Below are 6,991 nucleotides of genomic sequence, written 5' to 3'. Positions count from 1 at the left end.
ACTGTTGACATAGTGACTGTATCCCATCATTAGCAGAACTTGAGTAGGATAGATTGTAAATTTGGTTATTCTGCAACTATATTTGTGTTGTCACACACAATATGGGCAGGGCCAGATTTGCCACCAGGCCCGTGAGGCACAGGCCTAGGGGCGGCACATATTAAAGGCAGCAGCCAGCAGGGAAGTTTTTATGGGGGACGAGCTGTGCAGCTGCACAGAGCGCCGCTCGGCTCATCCCACAGCAGCATCATCCCGTCAGTCTTCAACACCTCGGCGTCAGCGGGCTGCGGTGCTCCCTGAGTGTTGGCCTGGGAGCACTATGGGCTGCAGCATCCTCCCTCAGCCCTGTTAGGGTGTGTTAACCGGCTCTTAGCTTCCGCTACTGCTGCTACCGCCAGGATGTCTCAGCCCTCTCCCTCCCCGCCGATGACGGCTGCTGCTGCAGAGGATCACGGTGTCTGGGCTGCTGGTGCCCGCCAACACTGCTATTGCTGCCACCCAGATATTTCTGCTCTCTCCCTGCCTGCTGGTGACTGCTGTGGAGGAGGAGTGCGGTGTCTGGGCTACCGGTGCCTGCCACCGCTGCTGCCGCCCGGGTGTCTCGGCCCTCTCCCTGCCCGCCGGTGACTGCTGCTGCTGCAGAGGAGGAGCGCGGTGTCCTGGACAAGTGGAAGAGGTAACCCCGGGGAGCAGCCCTCTTGAGCTCGCTCCACTCTGACCTATTTTAAAAATTTCAAAAGGGTCCTCCTTCTGGGTCCAGGGGGCGGCCCAAAAATGTGTGCCTAGGGGCGGCCTGACCCCTAAATCCGGCCCTGAATATGGGCTCATATAGTATGCAATGGCTAGATGCACCCACACTGCAGATGTGTAAATACAAATACAGGTTAAAATAAGAATTGTATACATAAATGACAAACAAATTGTAATTGAGGTGTTTGTGCAACTAATAATTCCCAGGTTGTGGCTCTATCTGCTGATATGGGTCTGATGATCTGCAGCTTGTGAGGTTCATTTGTGCAGGAAAAGGTTCTCCACCAGCCTGTATCCTGCTGCCCCTGTTTCCCAGGTTACTGTCAGTTTGTGCAGGTGTATTGCTGATTGTTCAAAGCAGACAGACTCGCACCACATGCCTAGGGATGGACATCGCAAGCCTAATAATTGATGGCTGGGCATCCACCATAAAAAAGAATCCAATTGAAAAAAAATATATAATTTTTTTTTATATGATAATGATTTGCACATGCTGAAATAGAGCCTAGTTTGTGCATTTGCAAACATCTACAGTATGGCTGGCTGGGGATGGGCCTGGGGACTGGACCTGCGCAACACCGTCAAATATTGGCCATTTGTTTGATGGTGGCAAACATTGGAATGCAGCTAATGAATGGTTAAACCGCTGCCATCGGAGCAAAAACATGTGAACCATTGTGATGCAATGTCCGTTCCTACACTACACGCATAGCATATCCTCCCTGCTCATACCTCCATATCAGCAATGTCAGAGGGGAGGATGCCAGCACGCTAAATACGGGACACCAGCTGGGAATCTCTTCCTGTAATGGCCATGGTATAGGGATGACCATCGATGACTCATATTTTATTTATTTACAGTTTCTTATATAACGCAGCAAATTCCGACATAGAGGTAGGAGGGCCCTGCTTGCAATCTTACAATATATTGATGCTTTATGGCTGATGTCGAATGGTTTTGCCATCTATGGGAGAGAACCAGGTAGTTTTCCTCTATCGATAGTACAGAATATTTTTGTTTTGGTTTGCAAGGTGTTGGGACACAGAGCTTAGCTCTGCCCCCAACACCTGTGAAGCCCCGCCCCAGGCTGTTATTGGTCAGTGGGCAATTCACTGAAAGAACAGGGATGACCACCGATGGGCTAAACCATCAATGGTTTCCCAATACATAGATGGTGGATATCGATGGCCAGTTACATGTTCCTCATTATTGGCAACCATTGATACTGAACACTGATGGCGATCCCTAGGCCAAAATGGCCACCTCAGATAGATAACGGGGATGCCAGGTGGCCTGTGGAACATAACTCAAAATTCCTGGCGGAGGAGGATGGACAAATAATGGGGATGAATAAAAACATTTTTTTTTTGTTTGCAAGGTGCTGGGACACAGAGCATAGCTTTATAGCCCTGTACACGCGAGGCAATATATCGCCGAGCGATATATCGCTCACGCTGAGCGATATATCACTCGGTGTCCCGTTTACATCAGCAACCAGAGATGGTCGCTGATGAAAAAGAAACTGCTGGGGGAGCCTGGTAGTGGAAATCAGCTGGTCGCAGGAGCATGTTCCTGCGACCAGCGATCACTACGGGCAGAAAACGGGAGCGCGAAAAACTGAACACTGATGGAAATCCCTAGGCCAAAATGGCCACCTCAGATAGCTACCGGGGATGCCAGGTGGCTTGTGGAACATAACTCAAAATTCCTGGGGGAGGAGGATGGACAAACCTGCCCCCACCCCTTTTAACACCTCCCTAGCCCTGTTGGCCAATGGAAGGCAGCAGGGCTGGGTTTCAGGGGAGGGAGTGAGCGGTGGAGTTATAAAGGGCAGCCTCTCTGCCACACCCAGGACACACATCACTGGACAACACTGCAGGCTGGTCAGCCTCCTGCTGTGAGCTGTGCATCATCAGCCGTCGTAAGAGTGCTGGCTGAACAAGTGACCACATACCTCCAGTTAGGTCAATTATGAATATTGGATCTGACCAGAGTTCCCACTGGTGCAGAGGTATGTACTAATTTGTGTTCAGGTTCAGCTAATGAAGAGAAATTATTTTGCAATGGGAGACTTAAGGTGCCCATACATGTTACAATTATTGTATACGATATCGCATCTCATCGCATCTCGGTTTTGCGATGAGATCTAGTACAAAAAGTATGTGCTGCACATACTTTTTGTACTAGATCTCATCTCCTCACAAAACCAAGATGCGATATTGTATACAATAATTGTAATGTGTATGGGCACCTATAGATTGGGGTGGGAAAGTAGCTCATACAGTGACACTGAATACAGAAGCCTTGCTGCTTAAGGGGGGTGCTGTCTGGGATGGGGTCAGGCACATTTTGCTTCTAAAATGTGCCCGGATAGCATACAAACCACTATTTCTCTCCTCCCCATCACCTGTGGGGAGCTAGGTAATTGATAAGAAAGGTGTTCACCACAGGTGATGGCAATCATACATTACCAGGGAAGCCCAGGGACAGAGCATTTTCTCCCTGAAGGAGAGGGTCAGGTAGTATGCTGTGATGCTGTCTGCAGGGTACTGGGACCTTATGTGGTATGGAAGGAGCGGTGTTCCAGGCAGGATAAGTGGGAGATTGTCATAACGCCTGGCAAATTCACCAATAAGTGACTGCATGGGTACCAGCAAAATTAGGCATGGGCAATACCTATTGTGTGATGGGTGTTGAGCGGATGGCAGCTGGTCCCAGGCATACACCTGGACAAAAACATTGGTGGTAAGGGGTTGTCTGTCTTCTCACAAGTCTGGGCGAGGTTTGGACGAGTACGCCCCAGGTGGTAAGTCACCAAGAGCCTTGAGCACTGCTTTCCTTACCCTGTGATGGGATATGGTCACTAGGTTGACAGCCCTTAAATTGACACATGAAAAAGGTTGACGGGGTCAAACGGTGGAAATAGGACTATTCTCTCCCACTCCTTCTTTTTTTTTTTTTTTTTCTTTTTTTTTATTTGCCTAAAGTAATCAGGCTCATCTGGCATAAACATAGGGGTGCTGGTTATTCGGCTGCACCCCTGAAGTATGTCAGTCTGGACGCCAGTAATGGCTGATGCATCTTATAGCTGGGACTAGTGATTCTGTAACGCCGCTGTGATGACACCTATTTGCTACTCTTGACTGTCAGGATGACGAGATAGCTTACCACCTATATTAATGCTGAGGCGTTACTTACTCTAAGCCAGTGGTTCCCAAACTGTGTGCCGCGGCACCCTGGGGTTCCTTGGGGAACTTGCAGGGGTGCCCTGGGTTGATGGTCCAGGACCAATTCAAGTTATTTATATCTAATATAATAGTCAAATTATGGACAAACAGAAGTACATTTTGTCCATTACCACTTAACTGTTCCTAAAGATATAAACACAAATTATTTAATTTAATATTTGTTTCTGACTTTATCAATGAGAAACCTTTAGCCTAGGGGTGCCGCGAAAAAAATTCTGATGCTTCGGGGTGCCGTGAGTCAAAAAAGTTTGGGAACCCCTGCTCTAAGCTGTACACGCTCATATTCCTGGGTCATCTTCTAACATGTCCTCTTTACCCCTTAGGTACCAGTATGAGGCCGGCTCTGTCACAGGCTTATGGGTAAGTTTATTCCATGTTATGTAGGAAACCTACCATATACTGTACATGATGATTTATATAAATCAATGGGAATCTCTCTGAATAAGGATGAGGGAGCACTTTTGTACTGACACAGTATAGAATAATGTAAGTAAATGCTGTATATGCCGAAGCTTCTCTAACTGGACTGTATTGCTCTTCTCCTAGTTACGACTGCGCAAAACAGATGCTGGATAACAGACATAAGGTTGGTATCCCCTCTTGTGATACCCCCCAATAAGCATCTATAACCTAAAATTGTTAGTTTTGATTTAACCTGTAGAGGGTTATGCCCCATACACACCAGACAATGCCTATATCACCCACAGGTATTGTGCAGTGACGTTACTGGGGCCGGATACATGCAGGTTACTTGTCTTTATAGCCAAATTGACCTGTGTTCAGCAGACATTAATGATTGGCACTCCTGTATGCCATTAACTATATAGGATACGGTCATGGGGTCTACAGCAACTAGGTCAACAAGCATTGGGTCGATATGGTTCAAGGTCGACAGTCAAGAGGTCAACATGGGGTTTTTCACTTTTTGTTTGTGCCGACAGGCGGTATTTCATGCTCTACCATCCACTAGGCCCGGGAGTGGTGGGAGAATAAAATAGTGTGCCCGAAGCATTGCGAGCGATGCACTTCAAACTGTGTCCATGTCGACAGTGTTGACATTTAGGTAAAAAAAACCCTGATAAACCCATGTCGACCTTTTGACTGTCGTCCTTGACCTGTGTCGACCTAGTTGCTGTAGACCAAACTATCCCAACCCCAACTATATTGGGTGTACACACTCAATGATGTTGCTGAGAAGACTTTCTAAGTGATCTGTTACTATAGCTAGTGTGTATGGGGATTTAAAGCTTAACATCATTGTAACTATCCATAGTATTGTGTTGTATGACCCATGACCTTACCTGGCTAATGTCAGCATTAATCCATGGCAAAGCTTGGTGAAATATTAGTGGCCCTGCAGTGAATCAATGCTGTAGACTTTACCTTATTATTCAATGCTGTACCTGAGTGACTAGTATGAGGCCTTTTTTAGAAGGGTTGAGGGTAATTATGTACCCCACCATGGTGTAGGTGAGGAACCTGTATACCCTGTTGCAGGACATGAGCTGCTGTCCATAATGTAGTCTGTAAGCTGACTGCTGCCTCTATAGCTTCTCTTCCCAACCAAACACAATGATGATCACGTAGTTCAGCAGATGGACCGTGGTGATTAGAGCTAGTCTTTCGCTCCTATCTGATGTGTTTTATTTAATTGCTATAATAATGACCACGTGTTTGTTATCTTATACTAATCCTATATATGTATTTACAGACTATGCTGCAGAAGATGCCAACGTGAAGCCTTGTGACCTCTGGCAGTAAGTATGGCGCAGCACATGGCTAATGTGTACATAAGCCCTATACTATTGCCTAAATGTCTTGTAGAAAGCAGCAATGGTTCCAGCATCTGGTGTATAAGACTGTCCAGAACACATTGTGCTGGTTGTATAATGACTGTAGCCAATCTGCCTATCATTGTGCATAAGCTCTATGTACATTATAAGCCAATGCCTAGATGTGGCCGTGTCTAGTATGATGATGCTTATAGTAACAGGCTTGACCATCCCATGGAAGTTTGTTATTAGCTCTATCTGACTTGTGCGCCTGCATTAATATAATGAAACTTTTAAAGAACCCGCTAGACCAATTTATTTTGTTTTTTTAGCAGCATGTTACAGTGATGGTGCCACAACACAGCCAGTACTGCAACCAGGTAAGAAACCTTAGGGCACAGAAGACTTCTGCATACACCAGATGTGGGTACATGGGCTGCAACTAGCTGACTTAGAACTTGATGATCTGGCCAACCTGTTACACAAGATCCCAGCATGCACTGGCAATGTTGCCATTACAGGATGCTAAAACTGGCAGGGTATGTGTAGTGCCACAGGCTGCCCTAGTTCAGGGTAAAACTGGGTACTTATTTATTTATTAACAGTTTCTTATATAGCGCAGCATATTCCGTTGCGCTTTACAATAGCAGGCAGTGATAATACAAAACAGGGTATTTACAGACAGTCAAAATGTAGGAGGGCCCTGCTCGCAAGCTTACAATCTTGATAAGCAATATGAAAGAATTGTCCTTTTCTGAGCTAGATTTAATGTCCAGTGTGTAAACGCTATGTGCGATCCTGAAGGCTAACTAGGTCTGACTATGACTGCATGTTCACAGGATTATGTCACCGATATTGGCCAGTGTATGTGTTTATTGTTTGCCCAGCAGTTCACGGAAAAATGGGCCCTATCACTAATGGAGCATATTGTGTAGTGTACCCAGCTTTGGAGTTACATGTTGGTCAGCAATAGCTCAGAACAATGGAGTCTTCAGTCACTCACAATCTGAAGTTACATTGTTAAGTTGTTAATGTCTGACCTGAACTATCAATGTAGACTAACCAAACTACTGACATGACCCCTCCCATCCAGCCATGTATAGTCTCTCCATGCCTGACCATGCTAAAGCCTTGTCTGTTTCTAGGTACTGAACGAGCAGCAGATGGGAACCATGAGGTGAGTGTCCTGCCAGTAGTCTGCTATATATACCAGCATGGTC

At 46.2% G+C, this 6,991-nt stretch overlaps 2 non-coding genes across 2 annotated transcripts; both read left to right on the top strand.

Moving 5' to 3' along the window:
- The first annotated feature begins 4,396 nt into the window (after positions 1-4,396).
- Positions 4,397-4,476, top strand: LOC146030058 (small nucleolar RNA SNORD79). Its single transcript, XR_014455571.1, has one exon. It is a non-coding gene; the product is annotated as a small nucleolar RNA SNORD79 (small nucleolar RNA).
- A 1,087-nt stretch (positions 4,477-5,563) lies between these two features.
- Positions 5,564-5,644, top strand: LOC146030116 (small nucleolar RNA snR60/Z15/Z230/Z193/J17). Its single transcript, XR_014455627.1, has one exon. It is a non-coding gene; the product is annotated as a small nucleolar RNA snR60/Z15/Z230/Z193/J17 (small nucleolar RNA).
- The last annotated feature ends 1,347 nt before the right edge of the window (positions 5,645-6,991 follow it).

Source organism: Crinia signifera, chromosome 8 (genome assembly GCF_055691185.1).
Source record: "Crinia signifera chromosome 8, ASM5569118v1, whole genome shotgun sequence".
Lineage (NCBI taxonomy): Eukaryota > Metazoa > Chordata > Amphibia > Anura > Myobatrachidae > Crinia > Crinia signifera.
The sequence above is the reverse complement of the archived record's forward strand: the minus strand, read 5'-3'. Positions and strand labels throughout refer to the sequence as shown.